The sequence below is a fragment of the Pantherophis guttatus genome, chromosome 1 (genome assembly GCF_059756535.1).
Source record: "Pantherophis guttatus breed Tessera chromosome 1, ASM5975653v1, whole genome shotgun sequence".
Classification (NCBI taxonomy): Eukaryota; Metazoa; Chordata; class Lepidosauria; order Squamata; family Colubridae; genus Pantherophis; species Pantherophis guttatus.
In genome coordinates this window covers 23,645,037-23,670,514 of record NC_142063.1, presented here as the reverse complement: position 1 = coordinate 23,670,514, position 25,478 = coordinate 23,645,037, and the positions used below count along the sequence as shown (strand labels likewise).

The 25,478-nt window shown below is 39.9% G+C and overlaps 1 long non-coding RNA gene across 1 annotated transcript in view; it reads right to left on the bottom strand.

Annotated features, from left to right (window-relative positions):
* Positions 1 to 2,259: 2,259 nt before the first annotated feature.
* Positions 2,260 to 25,478, bottom strand: part of LOC117677519 (uncharacterized) — a 44,502-nt gene continuing 21,283 nt past the window's right edge. The window contains exon 4 of the long non-coding RNA XR_004594802.3: positions 2,260 to 2,377. This is a non-coding gene — a long non-coding RNA (uncharacterized LOC117677519). The remainder of the gene's footprint in view (positions 2,378 to 25,478) is intronic.

The following is a 25,478-nucleotide window of genomic DNA, read 5'->3' as shown; positions in this document are numbered from 1 at the left end:
ATGGAAGGTTGAGTCAGTCTTGAGCCTGGTGAGATTCGATATGCCAAAAGCTCTGTTATCAACCATTTAACATTAGCAACATATGTATATATACAAAGATATATATAGCAAAGAAGTGTTCTGTCCCCCCACCTCACATAGGCAGACACACAAGCAAAAGATGTCTATCAGTAATTTATTTTTACAAGCCAACCTGAATCCCTTTGGCAGATAAAAATTCTGGCAGCTACTTTCTGAATTCCTGCCAAGTTTCTTATCACCTCTAGAAACAGGAATCCGCGTATCTGTAGTCAGTTCAAAGAGTAGTCAGAAGTCATTCACAAAGTCCAAGCCTTAATTCCAAACAATATCCCATCCGAAGCTCACGATATGCAGTTTTTGTCCGTCACAGAGCCTGCAGAGCAACCCCACCCACTTTTATCCCCTGTGGGGCATGGCTCAGTGACTCAGCAATCTCTGGCCCTTCCCAACCTCTTCCTTTGCTGTGCACGCCTCTCCCTCCAATGCTGCCTGGGATCAATCCAAGATTTATCTTCATCACTCCCTATTAGTGGGTGCCCTGACATGCTTTCCTCCTGGCCTTCAGCTGGAACCTGAGGCGTTGCCAGAAAGGAGGGTCCTGGAGAGGGAGGCCTTGTCAGTTCCTCCCCATCACTTTCAGAGTCATCTTCCTCCATGAGGACAGGCTTAGGAGCCGGAGTCACAACAAGAAGTTTCTTATCCACCGTATGAAATATTTCATTCATTTCATTTATTTATTTACTTATGTCTCATATTTCTCATCCCCCTAAAGGATAGTGTCCTGATATTATTAGAAGAAGAAGGGGCTTGCATAAGTTTTCTTATCATTCCTATAAGGTGCAATCCAAAACGTTATAGGATTCTCATGGCACAATAAGATTCCCTAACCCTCTAGACACATATAGGTAGTCCCCGACTTACGACTACAATTGGGACCAGAATTTCCATGGCTAAGCAAGGTGGTTGATAAGTGAGCTGCACCCGATTTTATGACCTTTTTGGCAACAGTTGTTAAGTGAATTGCTGCAGTTATTAAGTGAATCACATGGTTGTTGAATGAACATGGCTTCTCCCATTGACTTTGCTTGGTGGAAGCTGGCTGGGAAGGTCACAAATGGCAATCACATCACCTCAGGATGTTGCAACCATCATAAATAAGGAGCCGTGGTGGCACAGTGGTTAGAATGCAGTACTGCAGGCTACTTCTGCTGACTGCTGGCTGCCAGCAGTTCGGCAGTTCAATTCTGACCGGCTCAAGGTTGACTCAGCCTTCCATCCTTCCGAGGTGGGTAAAATGAGGATCCAGATTGTTGGGGGCAATAAGCTGACTCTATAAACTATTTAGAGAGAGCTGTAAACTCTGTGAAGTGGTATATGAGTCTAAGTGCCATTGCTATTGTTATAAATAGATGCTGGTTGCCAAGCACCGGAATTTTGATTATGTGACTGTGGGGATGCTGAAACAGTCATACATGTGAGGACCAGTTGTAAGTCACCTTTTTCTGTGTCATTGTAACTTTGAACAGTCACTAAACAAATACTGCTAAGTAGAGTGCTACCTGTAAGCTACAAAGGAAAGGTATTGCTACTTTAGACACATAATGAGTGATTATTAATTTGACCATTCATAGACCACCAAGTACGGAAGGTTTTTAAGAAAGACACACAACATCCCAAGAATATAATAAATGGTCAAAAGCCATCAAACATCGGTTTCAATCTAGTATTTCCAGAGATTTCAGAACTCACTGACAGCTACCAGGAATAATTAGCCAAAGATCATCACTAGATAGCTGAAAACAGGATACTTATGCTGATTTTAATAATCATTGAGAACAATATATAAGTAAACATGTTCATAGATAACTTGAACCTAAACTATTAAGGCCCTGATAGGAAATTTCCAGTACTTCGGATTTCATCTTGAACATTGTAATTTAAGGTTGTTTTGGAAATTACCAACTACTGCATCAACTTGTGAATTCTTTTTTTTTTAAAGCTCTACATGCAAATGTGCATGCATACTCTTCTAATGAATATATTTGGTATGTACACTAGTTTTCCTGTCTCTGAGGCTGGATGTGTTGCAGATTTGCCATGATTTGCCATGCAGATTTCTATAGATTGGAATGTGTCAGCATTTTGATGGCAGGGCTAAAAATAATACTGTTCCAAGCTAAATAAAAAACAAAAACAAAAAAAAAACCCAGTGTCAAGACTTGAACCACTAGCCTGGGCAGAGATACTATCAGCCCTTTATTAAATTGTAAGAGTAGAAGTCCCACCATAAAAAATAGAGAATTGTTGACTCCGGACACATCCATGGTCTCTCCTGCAAAAAATATCTGTTGAAGATCTATGGAAACAGACAATAAATCATTTTGAATCAAAGTTTCAAAGGCTTTATACATCATCGTAAGGTCGTAAGGACATGAAATTTTACCTGGGAAACATCTCATATCTAAAGCTTACTGAAGATATTGGCTACTTCATAGTATAACAGGCTTTTCACCCAAGGAGTGTGAACTATATTTTATTAGAATTTTTTAAGATACATCTGAATGCCAGAAATATATTTTCTGAACTGCACAAGCAATGGTTTGGATTACATAAACCATTATAGATATATAATCTTTTTAGATATTTTCCATGGATACCAGTACTTGATTACATCAATTAGCAAGGATGTCACATTAATTCTGCATTAATAAGGATGTATGGTGGGAAACCAAAGGTTGAGATTATGTGGCCCTGCATCCAAATGACTTCAACTCTTGGGCTAAATGAGGGTCCTGTACCAAGACATCACAAGGCGCCAAATGGGGACATGAATTAAGGATCTCCAGCTGCTCCTTTGCAAACATTGGATGGAATTCAGGACCAATTAAAAGCCCATTAGGAAACACTACATTAGGACCACCCTATGAATATCTTCCACAATAATTTTCTGCAACCAGGACAAAAAGGGCGGATGAGAGATTATTTGTTCTAGCCTTCAGTTTTATACTGCATTCAGTTATTTTCTTTTCTACAACTAGGCAGTTATGTCTCGGGGAGTGCTGTGACAGAGAAAATATGCTTCCGAGATCCCATCAGATGACACTCCTTAATGGACAGAATCTGGAGCACTGGAGTTGAAAGTGCATTTCTTTAAAAAATTATTCAAATTGCGAATTGGAAGGTGACACCGAGTACAACTCAATGGTGGATTGCTCCCGGTTTGCACCGGTTCGGGAGAACCGGTAGTAAAAATTTGTCATCGGTCACAGAACCGGTAGTAATGGCTGGCTGGCCACGCCCCCGAACCAGTTCTGAAGCTGCCAGGTTTGCAGCCCCCCCCCCCCCCGCCACTTGGAGTTTGCCCGGGACACCCTCCAATCCGGAGCACCACCCCCACTTGCTTTCTTCCTTCTGCCGCAGCAGAGCAGCAGTCTCGGCTCCAGCTCAGCCTCTTCCCCTTTGCATCAGCACCGATCAGCTGTTGAGAGCCCAGCCTGCAGATCCAGAGGAGATGGCAGCCGTCCGGCATGTCCCTGTTTCCACCCCTCCCAGGTGATGACAAGCATTTAATACTACTTCTAATATTTATAACATAAAACCCTAACCGTAACAATAAGATTATTCAAAGCCAATGTATTAAGACTTTTGCTGAATGGGACATAATATACTGCAATAGGGAATGAGAGAGGAGGGGAGGGAGGGAGCTGGGGATGAGATGGAAGGATGGATGGAAGGAAGGAGATGGGAATGAGAGGGGAGGGCAGGAAGGAAGGAAGGAAGAATTGCATGTGGTCCCAAAAAACTTTTAGGAAGGAAGGGAGGGAGGGAGGGAGAAAGGATATATTCTAATACATTATTACTAATATGTTTATTAAGAAGATACTGTACACTCAAATATTAAGAACTGGACACCTTTCTTTCTTTTCTTCCTTCCTTCCTTCCTTCCTTCCTTTCTCTACTATATTGTTTTGCTTATTTCCCCATTCTTAAAAGAAACCCCTAAATTCTCTAAAATTTATAGTCAAGTTAACGAATCTGAACTAAAGCTTTTGTCATGGAGTACAATCAGTTTTGAACAAGACTTCTAGAGGTCCTTTAGATGTGATTCCTAAAACATGAGAGAGAGAGAGAGAAAAGAAAGAGAGAGAGACAAGAAAGAAAGAAAGAAAGAAAGAAAGAAAGAAAGAAAGAAAGAAAGAAAGAAAGAAAGAAAGAAAGAAAGAAAAAGAAAGAAAGGGAGAGAGGGAAAGAAGGACCATAAACCCTGGCACTAGACGCGGCATCAAAAGACGCTTTGAAACAGGACAGCAATCTAGGGCTGGAAAGGACCTTGGAGGCCATCTAGTCCAACCCCCTGCTCCAGCAGGAAACCTTATATCGTCTGGATTATTTTGGTGCCTCTAATAGAGAGGAAAATTGCCAGAAAGGAGAAGGAGTTTACTATAATAAGGCTCCCATGCAGAGGAAGGCAGAGATAATTCTTGATTTACGACCACAATTGAGCCCAAAATTTTGGTTGCTAAGCAAGAGCGTTCTTAAGTGAGTTTCACCACATTTTACTCAAACCATGACCTCTCCTGGCTCTAACAGTCATGTGCAAGCTAGGGAAGAACACCTGAAGGCGTGAGTAATGTTCTAAATGTACAGAAGTTATAGTGTGGCAGAAAGTGGACTCTGGGTGTGTTTTTCCAAATGTAAGTGAGGTTGAATGTGTATAGTTTTAGAAGAGCTCTATGTGTGTCTGAGTGGGTGTGTACATATACATACAGGATATATAGTAGATAATGTATCTTTTTGTGTGCCTATAGTATGTAACATATGGCATATATACATAGGATTAAATAGTATATTTTGGATGTTCAGTAGTAGTAAATAAATAGACAGGGAAATTGTATCTCATTGAAACCTTTGAGGTGAGGAGAGGCCAGGCACCCAAACCCTAACCCTTGACGTGAGTGGCATCAAGTTGGCCACACCCACCCAGTCACATGACCACCCAACTACACCCACCCAGTCACATGATCACCAAGCCATGAACACCAAACAAGCCACGCCCACAGAACCGGTAGTAAAAAAATTTGGAACCCACCCCTGGTACAACTCCTTATTCTCAGTGCAGGAATCCAGTCCTCTTTCCAGCCTCTACTTAAAGACATCCAATGAAAGGGAATCCACATTTCTCGGTATAATTGGTTCTGTTCTTGAACTCCTCGTACTGTTAAGAAGTGAAGAAAACAGCAGCCTTTGCAACTGAGAAATACATAATCTCATACGCCTATCTATGTAAACTTGGCATCCAACATCTAAACTCTAAAGGCTGCATGATCAATCCTACCACATATAGGCAAAAAGGAGAAAAGAGAGGTGCTCTGTGAACAAACTGTTGCCATGCACTTCAAGGAGAAAAACTCAGGGAGCAGTTTGTTCTCTGTTTTTTGTTTTTTGCATCTCTCTGTCTCTCTCTTTTGAAGAGTTTTAGGTGACTTGCTGGCTGTCAGAAACTCTGAGCCCATGTTTCTGTGTGATGCACACTGCCTCCCAAAAGTGAAAGTGTGAGAAATACTGTAAGCATCGGACAGTCATTTATTTAGTAGATTTATATCCCACTTTTCACTCAGATGATATTCCTAGTCCTATATGCCTCACAACAATCACCCTGTGAGTAAGTTGACCTAAGAGAGAAAGACTGGCTTAAATTCTCTTCCCACCCACCCATCCCCCAGCTAAGAATCTAAATCTTCCTTTCCTAGATGGAGACCTTCACTGATATGTTAGCCTTTAAGGCTTTTCAGCACTCTGTCTCCTTACTCTTCTTCAACAGCTAGATATTTTTATTAATACCTTGAAGCCCAAGGTATCTATTTTGCCTCTGAGGAATAATGAGAGAGAGATTTCAATTGCCTAAAATCCATTTAAAACAACAGCTTTGCACTAAAGCTTACACCACCCCCACCCCCACACACACAAACAGTAGAAAAGAATAATGAAATGCCGGCTTTAGGATTTTTATGTGGTTTTCCTCCCAGGGGAAACAAGCATTTGAGGGGGGGGGGAACTGCTTAAATTAAATACTCTTAAATTTGTTGCCTTCTACTTTTGTCCTGCAGCTTTCCCGTCTTCAGATTAAGTGGAGAGAAAGGCCTCTCCCCGAGCTGAAAGGATAAACCAGACCTTGCAAGAGTAAGCAAAGAATTTATATAGCCATTTGTAGTCTATCATTCTGAGTGGCTTAAAAACTGCCACTCCTCTAGCCCCAAAACCATTTGTTTTCTTTGTTTTCTTTACTACATTTATATTGTGCCCTTTTTATATATAAAAAAATCTCAGGGTAGTCATAAAAGTGTACATGCCAACTTCTGTCTCTGTGTCTAAAATAAATTTTGAGCAGATACATCTGCAGCGCTTTCTCATTTTTTTTAAAGAAACAAGGTTTAGCTTTATCAGTTGGGGAATTTAAATGCCACCTTGAGGCTGCAGAGAGGCCTACTAGGCCCAAAACGGGGCACGGGGGTGGGTGGGTGCAGCGTGCCCCCCCCATGGCCCATTTTTGGTTCCAGGAGGCTGCAGAGAGGCTTACTAGGCCCAAAAGGGGCTGCAGGGGGTGGCACGTCCCCTCCCCAGCCCATTTTTGCTCCCAGGGGGCTGCAGGAGGCCAAATACTGCCTGTCACATCCCCTGGGTTTGCCCACCATGGCCATGCCTACCATGGCCACACACACCCAGCCTGTCATTAGGGCAGAGAACCAATTGTTAAATTATTTGAATCCCACCACTGCTCCCATCCCATTGGGACTAGTGTGCCAGCAGAGGAGGCATGCTGCGGACATTGTCAGTCAGGGAATTTCAGCTGGCGGGGTCATAGTTTTCATAGAATAATACAATTGGAAGGGACCTTGGAGGTCTTCTAGTCCAGTCCCCTGCTCAAGCAGGAGACCCTATATCGTGTCAGACAAATGGCTGCCCAGTCTCTTCTTAAAAGCCTCCAGTGATGCGGCATCCACAACTTCTGAAGACAAGCTGTTCCACCAGTTAATTGTTCTCACTTGTTAGGAAATTTCCCCTTAGTTCTTCTTTCCTTGATTAGTTCCATCCATTGCTTCTTGTCTCGGTGCCTTGGAAAATAAATTGACCCCTTCATCTTTGTGGTAGCCCCTCAAATACTGGAATATTGCTATCGTGACTCTCCTTGTCCTTCTTTTCACTAGACTAAACATACACAATTCCAGGAGAAGAGCTTTCTATACTTTGGCTCCTGCCCTTTGGAACATCTTGGCCCACATAATAAGATCTACTCTCACTCTCCTGACTTTCCATAAGAGCCTGAAGACATGGCACTGCCAATTGGTTTGGGCCCCAATGGGGTAGTTTCATGCTGGAGATGGTTGATGGACCAATAGCACATCCCACCTCCCCTCCTGCATATTCTGCTCCCTCATCTGTGTAAATATTTTTGTATTTTTATTAATATTAGATATACATGCTTGTAGGATTTTATTACTTTTAATGTTGTAATATGGGGGGAGAGAGGGACAGACAGAGAGACAGAGACAGAGAGAGAGAGAGAGAGAGAGAGGAAGGGAGGGGGAGGGAGATAGAGAGAGAGATGTTTTGGAAGGAGAGAAAAAGAGACAGTAAGAAAAACTTCTTCATCTTTCTGCTTTCTATGAATTGCTTTCGGCCAAATTCATTGTTTAGTTATGAGCTGAAAGAAAAGCATTTGATCTATATTCCACTAGCACAACAGAAATAATCAGGTAACACAATCATCTTTTTATTATTGTGCAAAGCACTCAGGGGGAAAATTTAGGGCCAGGCCCTTGAACATTGCACCAAGTTTTAAAATTCATTACATGTGTGGATTTGCAGAGACAGAGAGAGAGAGTTTATCAGAATAATTTAGAACGATTCAGAGTTTCTCAGCTTCAGCAATTTAAAATTATGTAGGCCTCAACATGCTGGCTGGGGAATTCTGGGAGTTGTAGTTGACACATCTTAAACTTGCTGAGGATGAGAAATACTGGTCTAGAGGATTATTGCAAAGTATTGTTTTTCTGTGGGTACTTCCACGTTTTGCTTTAATTTGAAACAACTACAGACCAGAGGTGGGTTTCAGCAGGTTCTGACCAGTTCTGGAGAACTGGTAGCGGAAATTTTGAGTAGTTCGGAGAACCGGTAGTAAAAATTCTGACTGGGCCTGCCCCCATCTATTCTCTGCCTCCCAAGTCCCAGAGGATCGCCAGGAAATGGGGATTTTGCAGTAACCTTCCCCTGGATTGGGGTAGAAATGGACATTTTACAGTATCCTTCCCCTGCCAGGCCCACCAAGCCACGCCATGCCCACCAAGCCACACCCACATAACTGGTAGTAAAAATTTTTGAAACCCAACACTGCTCCAGATCCAAGGGACTACATGATAACAGGCAGGAAGCATGAGAAAGGGACTTGCAGCAAGCAAGAGACATTGTTTTGCAGCAGTTTGCCATCCTTCTGAAGTGAAGTGTCAGTTGGGGATTGAAAGATTGAGTCCACCTTCCCTCAATTCTGGGATGCTACAAGGCTCAGTACTTTGCCGTCTGCTAACTATTGGTGTAAAACCACTAAGCAAACTCATCTGTTGGTTTGGGTCAGGTTTCATCATTATCCTGATCATAGTCAACTGTATATCTCAACCTCTGGAAATGTTGTCAAAGTGCTGCTTGGAGGGGGTCTGATTCTGATGGGGAGGAAAAGATTAAGACTCAATCTCATCAAAATGGAGTGGCTGTGGGCTCAAAGATCTACTGATTCTAGTGAAACTCCATCATAAGCACTGAATGAGGTTAAACTCCCCTGAGGTAGCTTTGTTATGCAGATTGACAGGTGTGGCTCAGTAAAATAAAAGAGAGTCCAGGTTTTACTGATAAGCCAAAATGTGTTTATTCAGCTGAATAAAGCCAGGTCCCTACTAAGAAGGAAGGAACCCTGAACAAAGTGCAAGGCATATATTTATACATTTCTTTGCTTTCACTTTGTTATATAAGAGGCAAGTGGCACACTACAACTGTCATAAATGTGAGGCAGTTACAAACTGCTTGAATTTTGATCATATGACCATGAGGCTGTTGCAACGGTCGTAACTGAAAATAGTCATTTTTTTCAGAGCTATTGTAACTTCGAATGGTGATTAAATGAACTGTTGTAAATCAAGGATTACCTGTATTTGAATTTTTCAACTGGTAGTCCAGCTTGATAACCTTTTCATCATAATGTTAATTCATTTTTTATATATTTCTAATGCATCAGAAATGGGCATTATGCTTTATTTCTGAAAACTACTGTTCAAATCCCCTTACTAACTTCTGGGTGTTTGTTTATTTTGTACTGTTTGGATTGTGACTTTTTTTGCCCCTATAATGAGATTACTCTATGCAAGTAATTGTAAACTACGGATAATAATTTCCCCATAATTAACATGATTAAAACAAGATTTTATCCAGTGTTTCAAATGTCTTAAAGTCTTTGGGATTATCTTCCCAGTTTTAAACTGCTAATCCTATTTGCATTCATGAAAATACCAAGCAATTGTCAGTAGCAAATTAAAATGCCCCAAGGAAGAAACAGGCATTTGAAATTAGTTTCACAATGACTCCCCTAGTCTTTCCTTCTACTCCCCTGACAATGTGGGATGACACCTGAAGAAAGCTAGACAGGCTGCAACATGCTTTTGTCTAACCCAGATGCATAAGAGAAAAAGAAGGTGCTTCCATTACAATTTTCCTTCTCTAGATCATAACATTCTTTCTTGGAGGTAAAGGACATGGGGGCATGAAGGAAGACCTTCTGAGTGATGGCCCTAATATTATGGAATAATTTACTGTATTTATTGGACTTCCTCCCAGACATCTTTTTTTTCATAAAGCTATACAGTCAGTCCTATTCAATCAGGCGTTGGAACTGCCAGTTCATTCTCTTTTGTTGACTTGTGTGGTGGAATCACCAGCTAAAGGAGAGTGGGGGAAGTTAAGAAACATTCAGGTATGGAATCACATTGGGGGAATGTCATGGACCAGACTAATGAAGCCTTATCTATCGGTTCCGAAGAGAATGTAGCCACTCTAGCAAGATTCTTGTAGTGTAGGTGATCAACAATAAAGAACTGTTTTGACCTATTCATGGAGTTGTTCAGTTCCTTGCACTTGACACTTGGAATTTTTTCTTTTGGTTTAGATGTTCTAGGTTACATGAAAAATAATCATTTTATTATTATATTCATAGACCAAAGCAATTTTAAATATTAAAATAGATAATCCAAGCATGAAACATACCAAAGCACATACAATGTTAAAATGAAATAAATCAATACTCACACTTACCCAATCTGAAACAAACATTTTTTTAGATCTATACCCAACTTTATTTAATTATTTGTCATGGCCACCCATCTCACGTGAAGTGAATTTGGGCAATGTGCAATAAAATTAACTATCCAAACACTCTACAATAAATATAAACAAGGTCATGAGAGGTCACACATCAAGCTATTACATGTGATTCAGCCAGTGGACAGGCTCCCTATGACCATGGGACTCCCTTCCATATTGAAAATCCCATAATTTCATATTGTAGAAGTACACAAGTGTTGGGGCTAATCTCACCTTGGGGGAAAGGGAACAGTGTGCCATGGCTCATCTCCTAGGTCCTGTCAGATGAAACTCTTTAGCAGACAGGACCTGCAACATGTCTCTCCTGCCTGACCCAACGAGAGGGGTAGATTTAATTGGGGAGAAGCGGTATTTCAGATACATACTATGCTATACACTAAACTATTACTTCATAATATAAGCAGTATAGTGGATGAAATCCAGCAGGTTCTGACAGGTTCTCGAGAACCGGTAGCGGAAATTTTGAGCAGTTTGGAGAACCGGCAAATACCACATCTGGCTGGCCCCAGAGTGGGGTGGGAATGGAGATTTTGCAGTATCCTTTCCCTGCCATGCCCACCAAGCCACACCCACCAAGTCACACCACACCCACCAAGCCACACCCACAGAACCGGTAGTAAAAAAAAAATGGATTTCACCACTGCAGTATATAGAACATAGTACTGTATCACTGAAACCTCTATTTCCTGATCATTTGACAGGAGGCTAAAATAGCCCTTCTTTTTCATCTGTTATACATTTTGGATGAATTTAAAAAACAGGTAGTAGAAATAAGAAAACCAGGTACAAAATCATAATATGGATGGATAAACAACAAACCTAAAATATCACAAAACTAATAAGCTCCCACATATCGTTAGAATTTATAGTATTGTGATATATATTTTACATACATTTTCCACTCAAACCCCCCATTTTCTTCTTAAGCTTTTGAATCAAAAAGTACTTGGTTAACTTTGTTCAATTCAGTGAAAAAAACTATAAGTAAGTAGTAAATAATGCATAGCACCAATTTCTAGCCCTGTCCGTATATTCTGGTGTAATTTGGGATAATTGGATTGTATAGATTTTATTTTATGAGCATGAAGAATTAATATGATATATTTTAATGCTTTTAATTGTGTTCTATCTCTGTGAACCACTTGGAGGATGCAACTAAGCCATGTGCACATTTTTGCAATTGATCACTCTCATTTTTCCGCTTCAGTGAAGTGGGGATACCTGCAGAAATGAGAATTTTCTAGCATACCAGGGGATTTTGGACTACAAATCATTTTGGTTGTTAATGATTCAACAGTAAATTTTGGACATGCATGTTCTGACCCAGCCTTCATGAGCCCCACTCAACAGCCTACTCATGAGGAGAAACCCCTTTTTTATTTAGAAAGACAGGAATACATGGCATTCACTGACAAAGCTCCAGATCACACATCCTTAGGTGCTTCACAAGCTGTAGCAGTCTTTGAGTTCCCTGCAAGGAACCTCAATCCCAACACAAAGAGTCCTGACCAACCTGGATTGTGACAAGGGAATCTCTTCCGCCGGAGGAAACTCTTATGGAACAGGAATGGTTGCCTCCAACAACCATACCTCCCATACCCTTCCTCCTTCTATCCCAGCCAGGGAGGGACTTGTTAACATCTCCTTCTTTTTCTGGATAGCTGGCCCTCAATCCTGCGTTGCTGTCCTCTCCATACTACTCTGCACATACACGCATATGGGACAGGCCCCAGCTGTTCCCCCCCCCCCCGTCACTCAGTTCAGGCCCTGAAAACAGCTGTCTCTCCGCCTGAGTGCGAGTAGATGGGCCCTGCTCTGCACTTGGCTCTGAGACCTCCTGCTCCTCAGAGCCTTCTGTAGGCCCCAATGGTAACCCACCCACCCCACTCCATCTCCTCTGACTCATCTGAACCGCAATAACACAAGGAAAGTCCATGTCCAATAGCCAGAAGGAAAGTAGCTATTATAACATTATGAGGATGCATAAGTTGGGAGCCACTGGAATCTTCTCCCTAAATTCTAACTGGTAGGATATGTGTGATACAATATTCAATTATTTATTTATAAAATTTATAGGCCTCCCATCTCACTATTCAGATAAATACAATATGTGAAACACCACCAATGAAAGACAGCAAACCACCTCTCCCAAATTGCTGCTAGAGTTAAGAAGTGTTCCTAATATTCAGTTGGAACCTGCTTTCCTGTAACTTTGTTATTCTGTGTCCAGCACTTGAGAATGATGGAGAATGGGTCTTAACTGTCTTCTGCCTGACCCTTCTTTTTGGTATACTTGAAGTGTCTTCTGTTTTCAAGATTAAATATGCCTTGAATATTCTTCTTCAATTACTCTTCACAGGATTTTGGTTGCATTTAATTGCAGAGCTTTGTAATGTCCACATGCAGAATGATGTACTTGCCCCAAGAAAATTGGACACTTTCTAGCAGAGTTGCCAAATTAAAATTGCCCCTTGTAAGGAATACTCTGGAGTCCTGGAATTTTGGATTAACAGCTGTGCAAGTACCATAGCCAAAGACCCAGCTGCTCTTTGAGCAAACGAATTACAAGATACAATTTGTCCACTCATCTGCAGACTCTTATAGCAATCTTGGCTTTCTTCTACAAACTGCAATCTCTTTGACGCATCCTGGGGAAAGGAAAAAAACAAACCCAATCCACAACATTTGTTAAGATATGAGAAAGATCCATTGAGCCTTTCAAAATTCTCAGATGATTGGTATGGGCTTCCATTTTGTGATCAAGTACTTTAAGACATGGGTTTTTTTTTTTTTTTTTTTGTAAAACTATAGAAGCCAGAAAAAGCGGCCCCAAAATCATGTTGCTATTACTTCTGAGGGACTCCAGGTAAGGAAGGCTGACCTATATGATCATATCCATGGCTTCCATCTGGTTCTTCATTAGCATCTTGTCATTAAAACCAACATTTACAGGTACAGGTAGAAAGATCTTGTTAGCAAGCTGCCAGAACAGGTTCAATGTTTTCTTCCCTTACTACATTTTCTGGTTATACTCACTGTTCCACTTTGGCTATTCAGCTTTGGAGGAAATACCAATGACAATGAAATGTTTCTTTCTGGCGCTTACATAAATTAACAGAATAGCAGAGTTGGAAGGGACCTTGGAAGTCTTCTGGTCTAATCCCCCACTCAGGCAGGAAACCCTATACCATTTCAGATAAATGATTGTCCAATCTCATCTCAAAAAGCTTCTGGAGCCAAGTTGTTCACTGATCAATTGTTCCAGGGGCGGGTTTCAAAACCTGTCACTACCGGTTCACCCACTAGTGAACCGGTAGTGACAGGTTTTGAAACCCGCCCCTGGAACAATTGATTAGTGAACAAGGCGGGTGGGCAGAGCATCCCACCACCACTACTACCTGTTCGCCCAATCCGGGGCGAACCAGTAGCAACCCACCACTGAATTGTTCTGTCAGGAAATTGTAGGATGCAAATATTATTAGGACTACAGATGATGAAAAAGTTGAATCCTCTGTTTTTTTATGATTCCTACGATGAAAAAGGAAATGCCACATGGCTATATTCATATAGCACACCAGACTAAATCTATTGTTGTTCTCAAGAAAATTTATACAGGGATCCAGCAGTAGACAACTGATGAAAACAGCAAATCAGTACAATAAGGTTGCACCGCATGGCAACATGTACCTGGCCTTGGGCCATCTTGAAAAAGCTAAGCAGGGTCAGGCCTGGTTAATGCAAGAATGAGAGCCTTTCCTCAAAATACCAGAACTGTAGGCTCACTGAGAAATTTAAAATAATAGAAAAAAGCAGTGCCAAACAAATTTTTTATTGCTAACCAAAACGCAAAGTCTACATGGTAGCATATACTCACTGCAGGCCAGGCAAATTCATAGGAAGTTTACTTTTTGGTGTGTGTCACAGCTTCCTTAGATTTGGCAAATTTTTAGAAGTGGTTTTCTTACATTTTAAAAATATCTGCTCTGCTTAATTAGGATCATTCCTATCACCTTTCTACCACTGCTACTTTCTTTCTCTTTCTTTCTCTCTTGCACAACCACATGGAGGAATGAAAAGTGAAAAACCATAAAAAAGAGTGCTTAGACCAGCCCAGTTTTGCAAAGCTACTCTAGCCTCCTGTCTTTATGATCCAAATTAACCCTGACTTCTGGATTTGTCCAACAAAACTCAATTCATGATGAATAATCTATAATTGCCCCAAGATATTCTGGAATTACTTTGATTTGATCCTAACCAGGTTCTTGGATTTGTAGAAAATGCTGGGGCTTTAAATTCAGGTGAGCACATCATGTGAACATTTTCCACAAATAAAGATTCACCAGATGGTCAAATGCCTTCCTCGCCGATATTCCTACATTCCTACCAATCTCTATCCTCTCATTTTCCTGCTATCTCTCATTTCTCATTTCTCATTTCATCTCCTTTCTTCATGTAGGTCAGGAATACATTGTTTTGTTTTTCAAGTGCCTTTGAGAAAAGTTGAATGAAGGAATTTTTGCACCAGATTTACAGTATTTACATCAAGACAGCACATGGCCCTCTCGTTTGCCTTTCCCTGTGGTTAATCTTTTCTAATATCTCCCTGTTATTAACTAGACTTAGACTTAGAATAACTTTATTGTCACTTTGAATCAGGGGTAAAATGCTACCGGTTCACACCAGTATGGGCAAACCGGTATTAAAAAAATACTGAACCGGTATTTCCGACAATCAGCTGTGATTCTGTGTAGAAATCCTGCTTTCTAGAGAACCTGAATCGCCCGGCAAAGCTGTTCCCCCTCCACCCTCGCTGTTCTACTTACCTTCAAATGCAGTGATGGGATTCAGCCAGTTCGTACCACTTCTGGAGAACCGGTTGTTCTTAACTTTCTGAGCAGTTTGGCAAACTGGTTGTTGGTAGAAATCATTAGGGCAGAGAACCGGTTGTTCAATTACTTGAATCCCACCACTGTTCAAATGGCTCCTTTTTCCATGCAAAGTGCGCATTTGGTGCACACTGTGCATGCACGCAGTCACTGTGCATTTCGCACGCATTGTGCATGCAGGAGCAGCGAACCAGTGGCAATCCGCAGAGGATTTCACCACTGCTTTGAATGTACACTAATCAGCATATATTAAAATGAAATTTCATTGCATACAGCTCTCAAAGGGGTACCACCTCCAACATATACTACATAAACATGACAAAATACATACATACATACATGCATGCATACATACATAATTATGCATATACCCACATATAGATCTGGATAGAGTCCTGTAAATACCAGAGAACAAGCCTCTTTATTCTGTCTTCATTGACCTGACAAAGGCATTTGATATTATAAACAGGGAGGTTCTCTGGATCATCCTGAGATGTTATGGATGCCAGAGGAAATTTACAAAGCTGATTCAGCTATTCTACAATGGAATGACAGATTCTTGACAAGGTTTATACATCAGCTACATTTGCTATTTACAATAGGGCAAAGCAGGCTCGTTTGCTAATCCCAACCTGTTCTTCATTTACATGTTGTCACATACTGTCTGGGATCTAAAGGAGAGAGTGGACATCAGGTACCTATTGGTCAGCTCTCTCTTTGATCTTCACTGCTTGAAGGCATGAAGGGCCTCTATACAGTCATTCAAGAAACCCTCTTTTCCTGATGACTGTGTGCTTCTGTTGCACAAAGACAGCAATTTACAGTTGATGCTGAACAAATTCTCATCATCTTGAACTATGGGTTTTTGGACAAAGAAATTGACTCCAGCAGAGTCACATATTGCTACCACTGGTTTGTCCCGTGCATGCATGCATGCCTTTCACACATGCGCCCAGCCTTCTGCGCATGCACCCAGCCTTCCGCTCATGCACTTTGTTCGTGTGCGCATCTTCCGCACATGTGCCCAGCCTTCCGTGCATGCACTTTGTTCATGCGTGGGCCTTCAGCACATGTGCCCAGCCTCGAAAATGTGGCTAAATAGGACAGCATAGCACCAGGCAGGTGGGCAGGTAAGCACACCCATGATCTCTGCTACCAGTTTGCCTGAACCAGTACAAACCGGCTGAATATCACCACTGTACTCCAGGATTAGCAAGGTCAGCCAGGTTGTGTACCAAAGTGCTAGATCAACACACCTTTGTGCTAGTACAGGTAACCCTTGACTTACGACCACAACTGAGCCCAAAAATTTTAATGTTAAGTGAGACACTTGTTAAGTGAGTTTTGCCTCATTTTACGACCTTTCTTGCCACCGTTGTTAAGTGAATCTCTACAGTTGTTAAGTTAGTCACACAGTTGTTAAGTGAATCTGATTTCCCCGTTGATTTTGCTCGTCAGAAGGTCACAAAAGGGGATCACATGACCACAGGACACTGCAACCGTCATAAATATGAGTCAGCTGCCAACTATTTGAATTTTGATCACATGACCATGTGGATGCGGCAATGGCTGTAAGTGTGAAAAATGGTCTTAAGTCACTTTTTTTCGGTGCTGTCGTAACTTTGAACAGTCACTAAACAAACCATTGTTAAGTCAAGGACTACCTTTTACTCTGTGCTTCCAGACTGGGATTGTGAAGCTATTTCCTTGTCTACAGATGAGCTGCACAGAGTGTTTTCTTCAGACCCAAAGGACTTATCATATGTATCAAAGAAACTTTGCATAAAGATGAAACTAAAGTTAACCAACTTCCAGGCTTGTTTTGAAATTGATAGTCTAATGGTACTCAATAGGAGCCATGCTTTTCCTGCTGTTTGGATTAAAAATGTATTTAAAATTGCAGTTTGATCACTGTTTGTAATTGTTTTCATCTCTCCACCTTTTATCCATTTTGATGTTGCCACATCTGAAAAACACCCTGGCTGTGCTTAAGCCCCTTAAAAGCTCAGAATGCTTTTCATTTGTCAAAGAACAGGACTCGTGGAAGGAAAGCTCAGTGTACTCACCACGGATCTGAAGGGTCCAGGCAGGCTCTCCTCCAACCTGTTCTCCTCCCTACCACTGTGAAATCAAATTCATGGGGACGTTTACTCTAATCAGTACCAAGTTCTGAAAGTATTAAACAGTGGCAATTGCAGGCAGTCGAGACACTTGGCTTCTTTGCTGTATTTACTGTAAACTGCTTATAAGCAGGGGTGACATTTGAAAATCTATTTTCGTAGGATGTTGACGTCTGTGGAAGAGAGACAGCCATTGAATGGGAATGGGAAAGTTATGGAGATAGAATCTGAGTGTCAAAAATCTGGTCAATTGCAAAGGGTCAAGTCTTGAGGATCTTCTGACCCCAGAAAGTAGCATGAGTGAATGAAATTGAAGATCTCTTAAGATAAAGTCACCCTTAATGGATAACGGAAAGAATTTAGGAGTCGCGGTGGCGCAGTGGTTAGAATGCAGTATTGCAGGCTGACTCTGCTCACTGCCAGGAGTTCGATCCTGACCAGCTCAAAGTTGATGCAGCCAAGACCTCCTTCCAAGGTTGGTAAAATGAGGATCCAGATTGTTGAGCAAGATACTGGCTCTGTAAACCACTTAGTGAGGGCTGTAAAGCACCATGAAGCAGTATATAAGTCAAAGTGTTATTGCTATTGCTATTTAGTTGTGGATTTGAGGAGGTGGGAAAGATGGAACATTTGTTCTTCACTGGGAATATAGAAAGTGGGTGAAGGAGACTCAGACCAACCCTGCCTTGCACCAATCATTCTTAAAAGGGACAGCGAAGGCCCGGAACAGGTTTTCACATTTCTTTAATATATCCTACAACAGTAAAATAACAGTCCTGGAATCTCAGGAGATCTGTCTCCTGTGCTAAAAAGTAGAGAGATTCCTGAACTTAATTGTCGAGCTTTCCAAAATATTCATTTAAAATTAAAGTACAACTGTTTTATAGACCCAGAAGCAGTGGTGGGATTCAATTTTTTTTACTACCGGTTCTGTCGGTGTGGCAGGGGAAGAATACTGTAAAATCTCCATTCCCTCCCCTCTCCAGGGGAAGGATACTGTAAAATCTCCATTTCCTCCTGATCAGCTGGGACTTGGGAGGCAGAGAATAGATTGGGGCGGGGCCAGTCAGAGGTGGTATTTACCGGTTCTCAGAACTACTCAAAATTTCCGCTACCGGTTCTCTGGAACTGGTCAGAACCTGTTGAATACCACCTCTGCCAAGAATTCAAATTCACACATGCACAGAGAGGGAGGGAGGAAGAGAGAGACAAATCACTGAAGTCCTTTTCACACATTTACATTTTTCATTGTTTTACATTTACATACATATATACTAAAATATAAATGTGTGAAAAATATATAAGAAAAAGAAAAGAAAAAGAAAGAAATGAAGGAGAAAAGATAAAAATGCAAGAATGAGGGGGGAACGTAAAAGGAAGATTGAAAAGAAAGAAAAAAGATTCAAAGAATTAACTTTTGGTCTGCTTTACAGTTGTTATAAGTACAATTATAAATTTACCTCTTCCTCAATGGTTACAACATAACTTTCTTCTTCCTGTAATCTATCCTATCGAATCAAGAAAATCATAAAACATAAGTTCATTTTTTTCTGCACCACATAAAAAGTCTATAAGGGGTTTCCAGTCAGAAATAAACATAAATATTGTCTTTTCTCTGATCAAACAAGTCAATTTAGCCATCTCAACTAGTTCCATCATCTTCACCAACCATTCCCCATTGTGGGTAATGCCAAATCTTTCCATTTTGGTAAATATAATAATTTTTCTGAAGTTATCTTGTACAAAAACAAAGCTTCATAACTTTTGTCCAACTGTTTGTTCATCAATCCTAAAAGAAAATCTTCTGGTCTCAATTGTATATTAAACTCCTGTGTGTGTTTTTCAATCGAAAATTTCTCTCTCTCTCCTTCTCTCCTTCTCTCCTTCTCTCTCTCTCTCTCTCTCTCTCTCTCTCTCTCTCTCTCCATCCATCATCTATCATCAGATAGATAGATAGATAGATAGATAGATAGATAGATAGATAGATAGATAGATGATAGAGAGAGAGATAATGATAGATTAGACAGACAGACAGACAGACAGATAGATGATAGATAGATAGATAGATAGATAGATAGATAGATAGATAGATAGATAGATATGATCTATCTATCAAATTTATGTAGCTGTTCATTTCACTGGAGGCAACTCTTGGCGGTGAACAAGAATCAAACAAAAACAACAAATACAAGCAAAAATATAAAACTTGTATTACGAAATATCATTAAAGCTAGAAATACAAGGCTTTTTACTTTCATGTCCACCAAGCATGATAAAATGTTGCTCACGTTTCCAAAATAAATTGGAAGACCCTTTAGAAATTCTAGACAATTTCTCTTGTGACATGTAAACTAATGGTATATCATTTTATAAAAATTCTCTTTAAGATTATAACAGAGAGTAAATTTCAACCACTTATTTTCCAATTTTCCAATTCTGCATATTACAACCAAAGGTTTGGACCACTATATCGTATTATCTTTCACTTCTTCTTCTTTTTCAAATTTCAGTAAAAGTTCATAACTTCTAGCATTTACATTTTCATCATTTTCATTTGTACGTAGTTCTATTTCAAACTCACATGCTCAACGTTCAAAACCATAATTATTTTGTTCACATTAAATCTTTCTAATAATTGCAAATAAGAAAGCCATTGATAATTATATTTCTACGCCACCAGTTCTTCTCTTGATTTTACTTTACCTTCTGCTTAACAAAAATCCAATGTCCCATGATGTTAGCCATTTACGATTGCTCATTATTTCTCATCTATACAATGCTTCTTGTGCTGAGAGCCACAAAGTGTTTCTTGTCTTTCTTTGGGTATAGATAGGAGAAGAGAAGGCAGAGATGGTGGGCAGAGTTAAATGTGTTATCAGTTTTGAATCCTTACTTTGCCACAAATGGTCTGAGTCCTACCTTCTTGAATTCCGTTGACCGTTATCTGACACCAGTTTAGTATTGAACTTTAGTTGACTATATTCTTGTCTATAGGTTTGAATAAATTTGCTGTGCTGCAATTTAACATATAGTCCTGATCCTTTGCACCTGACAGTATCGCTATATTGCCTGTTTCCATCTCTCTCGGCTTATTTCTCCCTATAGGATAGATTTCATCAGCATTTGTAAAGATCACAAAAGTTCATCCTCAAAACATTTGCAATAAAAGCCTGACAATTCATCTGGCCTCAGCACCTTTTATGGTTTACTCTTTTTATAAACGCCAAATGAATTAGCTTCAGAAATTCCCCTTCATGTTACAGGTTCTTCATAATCTGCCTCTCCAGTAAATTTTGTTTCCTTAGATATCCATCTAGTTTCTCTAGAGATGTCACTTTTTTTATACAAATTGGAATAATGTTCATAAAATGCTTTATGTATGGTGGCATTGCCTGTAAATACATTGCCTCACTGTTGTAATTTCATTATAATTTTCTTTTCTTTGTGCAATTTATAGGTTAGCTGCTTCCCTGGTTTATTTGCAAACTCAAAAGTTTTTTGCCTTACATAATTGATTTATATTTCCATTTCTCTTGCTCTTAATATATACACGTATCATAAAAGCTTAATTTGCTCAGAAATACTTACCTGTTCTGGAAATGTCTTCTTTTCTCTCTATTCATCAAAAATAGCTTGTGTTTATCTTGACTCTTTGTTTTAAGTTTACTATTATGTTGTATAAAATAACATACAATGAAATCTTTTCTTGCATCCCAAATTTATTTATTAAATTTATTTGCCACCCATCTCACCCATCTTAAATAAATCTTTCATCTAAATTATTTTTTTTCAATCTTTTAATATCTTTTTGCAGTCCTTCACTATTGCTTCTTTCTGTAGCAATATTTTGTTTAGTTTCCATCTAAAGTAATTAGATTTTCTTTTAGAAACCATACTCACAGGATTATGGTCTGAGAAATGTCTTGGTAATATCTCTACTTTAGAAACTTTAGTAGCCCAGTTCTTTGAAGTCCAAATTATGTCTATTCTTGGAAAGGATTCACGTCCTTCAGAAAAATAAGTATGTACTTTTGAATTGCCTTTTTTTTTTTTGGCGGAGGGGTGGGGTTCTCCGTATAGCAACCCGTCCTAAATTGTCCATCAAATCAAAGAAAATTTGGGGTAATTTGTCTTGCATTATTTTAATATTTTTCTCAGAAGTTCTGTTCAGTGGGGGGCGATCACTACATTCTATTTTTCCATAAAACATAAATTTGCATAAGAGAAATCATAATCTCTCTATAAATAATTCATAAAATAATACTTTGTCCTCATTTGGTACATAGATACCCAGTATTAAAGTATTAGTCCGCTACATATTAACTTCCATGCTCATCAGTCAATACAAATTCTGGCTTTAGTTGGAAATTAATATTTTTCTTTTTACTTTTTTTTTTTTTTGTTACTGTTGAAATTCATTGTTCACTCAAATTTTTAATCAAATATTTTAAATCCTTTTTTTCTAGTAATTTTGATATACTAAGTGTAATCATGTTATTTGAATATAGCTTGCATTTTGGACCGCAGGCTAGAAACCAGCAGACCATGAGTTCTGGTCTCATGTTAGGCAAGAAAGCTGGCTAGATAACTTTGGGCCAATCATCAGGAGAATGGTGAGTTCTAGACATAAATGCTGATTGGGTCACTTTGCGCCAATCACTCACTCTCTCAGCCCAACTCACCTCACAGAGTTGTTTTTATGGAGAAAATAGGAGGAGGAAGGAGCATTATTAGGTATGTTTACCACATTGAGTTACGTATAAAGTAATAAAGGCGGGATAAAAATCTAATACAATAAATAAATGATGAGGCTACTGACAAAAGCAATGTTGCCACTGACAAAACTATCAAAGAGGGCACTAGCCTTCAGTACATTCATCATTTTCACTAAAGCTTTTAGTCTTACAGATGCCTTTATCCGTCTGCCTGCTCATGAGCAATCTATCACACTTAAGAATTAATTACATAGTTATCGACCTAATAACGGCTAATACAGGTCATCCACGACTTACAGCAGTTCATTCAAAGTTACAACATCACTGAAAAACGTAACGTACAACCGTTTTTCACACTTATGACCATTACAGCATCCTCATGATCATGTAACCTTCTTACAAGCAAAGTCAATGGGGGAGCTGAATTCACTTAACAGCCATGTTACTAGGTTAACAACTGCAGCCGTTCACTTAACAATCGTGGCAAGAAAGGTCATAAAACAGGGCAAAACTTACTTAACAAGTGACTCACTTAGCAAAAGAATGTCAGAGTTGGAAAGGACTTTGGAGCAGGGGTGAAATCCAGCAGGTTCTGACAGGTTCTAGAAAACTGGTAGCAGAAAATTTTGAGCGGTTCAGAGAACCGGTAGCGGAAATTTTGAGTAGTTCGGAGAACCAGCAAATACCACCTTTGGCTGGCCCCAGAGTGGGGAGGGAATGGAGATTTTGCACTCCCCAGGAGTGGGGAGGGAATGGGGAATTTGCAGTATCCTTCCCCTGCCACGCCCACCAAGCCTCACCACACCCACCAAGCCACGCCCACAGAACCAGTAGTAAAAAAAAAATGGATTTCACCACTGCTTTGGAGGTCTTCTAGTGCAAACTACTTTAAGCTCTTGAAGGTAGGCTAGGATACAAATCTAATAAATTAATTAGGTTTTCAAAGTGGTAGATAGCTAAGGATTCCATCCAATGTCTCGCTTAACAATAGAAGTGTGGAGCTCAATGTGTCGTAAGTTGAGAACTATCTGAACTGCAAGGAATGCTTGTCTTAACCAAGAGCAACCTAATTAGAGTATCTTTCATTGATGCTTTGCTTGAATTGTCCTTCTGTAAACTTCCCTGTGTGGTACCTGCTCAAAATATGCAGAAAATGCTAGTTGCCATGGCAGCACAGTCAGGACCTGGCCCTCTAAAACACCTCCATTTTAAAAACTTATATCATGATTTATGAGCAAGGCTAAAGAGAAAGATGACATTTGTGCAGGAATGGTCTTGATACATGGTTCTCTATGAAATAAATAATTTCCACATCAGTATTTTCAGAAGGCAATTGTAAATCTCAACACATTTTTAAGGGCACTGTTGGATAAGGTTGAGCATGTAGAGAAAGACTTTAGGGCTGGGAAGCCTTCACGGAAGAAAAGAGATGCCATGCAATGAATCCTTGACTAAGGAATCCATCTATTTGATTATCACAAATATTACAGCTTACTAATTTCAGGATCATAAAATCCATGATTTATAAATTTATCAGAAACAGTTCCTATCTATGTCTATCTTTTAGTATGGCATCTGTTCCTGCTTGGAAATGCATTTTCTGTGTTCTGCAACCTTTGTCCTCTAAAAATATGCATTTCAGCATACATTTCCCCCCTTTTTTTAAATACATTTTTAAACATTATTTATGAAATCTGCAAAACTGGTTTGGAGCACACGTAAGGTTTTCTTAAATTTCATTTTTTCCCCAACCATCCATAACTGTAAGCAGATCATAACTTTACAGTAATTGAAATCTATCATTTGAAATCCAGAGCCTCATCCCCAGAAAAAGACTACAAATTTTTCTTTAGTTATTTAGTATCATGGAAGACAAAAAAGAAGGCTTGATGTGTAATAAGAAAATAAACCAAAATTAACTGTGTGGCCATTTTATTAAGACAAACTGAAATGTCATAAGGAGATAAATAATACTGAAACAAGATAAATAATGTACTGGATGTTGAAACGACCAAGTCTGCATTTATTAGAGAGAGCAATGGTTAGAATGCAGTACTGCAGGCTACTTTGCTGACTACCGGCTGCCTGTAATTTGGCAGTTCGAATCTCACAAGACTCAAGGTTGACTCAGCTTTCCATCCTTCCAAGGTGGATAAAATGAGGACCCAGATTGTTGGGGGCAATAGGCTGACTCTGTAAACCGCTTAGAGAGGGCTGTAAAGCACTGTGAAGCGGTATATAAGTCTAAGTGCTATTGCTATTAACTAAGCTAAATAATTAAAAACCATTACAGATTCCATTATTATCCAGAAGTTATCTTCAGAGGTAGATATAATCAGATACTCCATACAATAAAAGCAGCCCAAAATAAATACAAGATACTATTTTTACCTGAGAGAGGTAAAAATTACATCTATTGACATATCATTTGGACTGTACTGTTCTATTTTTGTTTTCAGTTCTAAAGTATTTGTTTGATTGCTTGACTGCCTGATTGATTACATGTCATCAAGTCAGTGTCAACTCTTAGCAATTACATAGATAGACTTTCTCCAGTTTCATCTGCCCCTAAGCTGGTCCTTCAGAATGTTTTACTCATCTACATTCTACTAAAACTCTCATCATCATGACCTTTAAATGGAGGAAACTATGGATCAAAGGCAACAATTTTTAAATCAAGGTATCACAAATGGGCTAACTTTTAAATTATGTCCAAAATCTGGGTCCCATGACTCCTAAAAAGAATGACATTTGGGAAAGTTATGGTTGCTTCATTGCAACTGACTGCTACTGGGCTGCTATTGTGGTCCCTGTGATCTTCACCAGAGGTGGTATTCAGCAGGTTATGACCAGTTCTGGAGAACTGGTAGCTGAAATTTTGAATAGTTCGGAGAACCGATAAATACCACCTCTGACTGGCCCTGCCCCCATCTATTCTCTGCCTCCCGAATCCCAGCTGATTGGGAGGAAATGGGGATTTTGCAGTAACCTTCCCCTAGAATGAGGAGGGAATGGAGATTTTACAGTACCCTTCCCCTGCCACACCCACCAAGCCATGTCCATCAAGCCATGCCATGCCCACCAAGCCATGCCCACAGAACCGGTAGTAAAAATTTTGAATCCCATCACTGATCTTTACCAATGTTCTGGGAGAGTTTCAGAACTAGCCAGTTTCATAATCCCTTGCTCCCTCTCCTACTCAGCAGCAAGCTTTTATCTGTGGGATGGGATGGGATGCGATGCGATGCGATGCGATGGATGGGATGGGAAGTTAAAATGTTCCCTGCCAGATTCCCATAACTCAATGGGAAAGC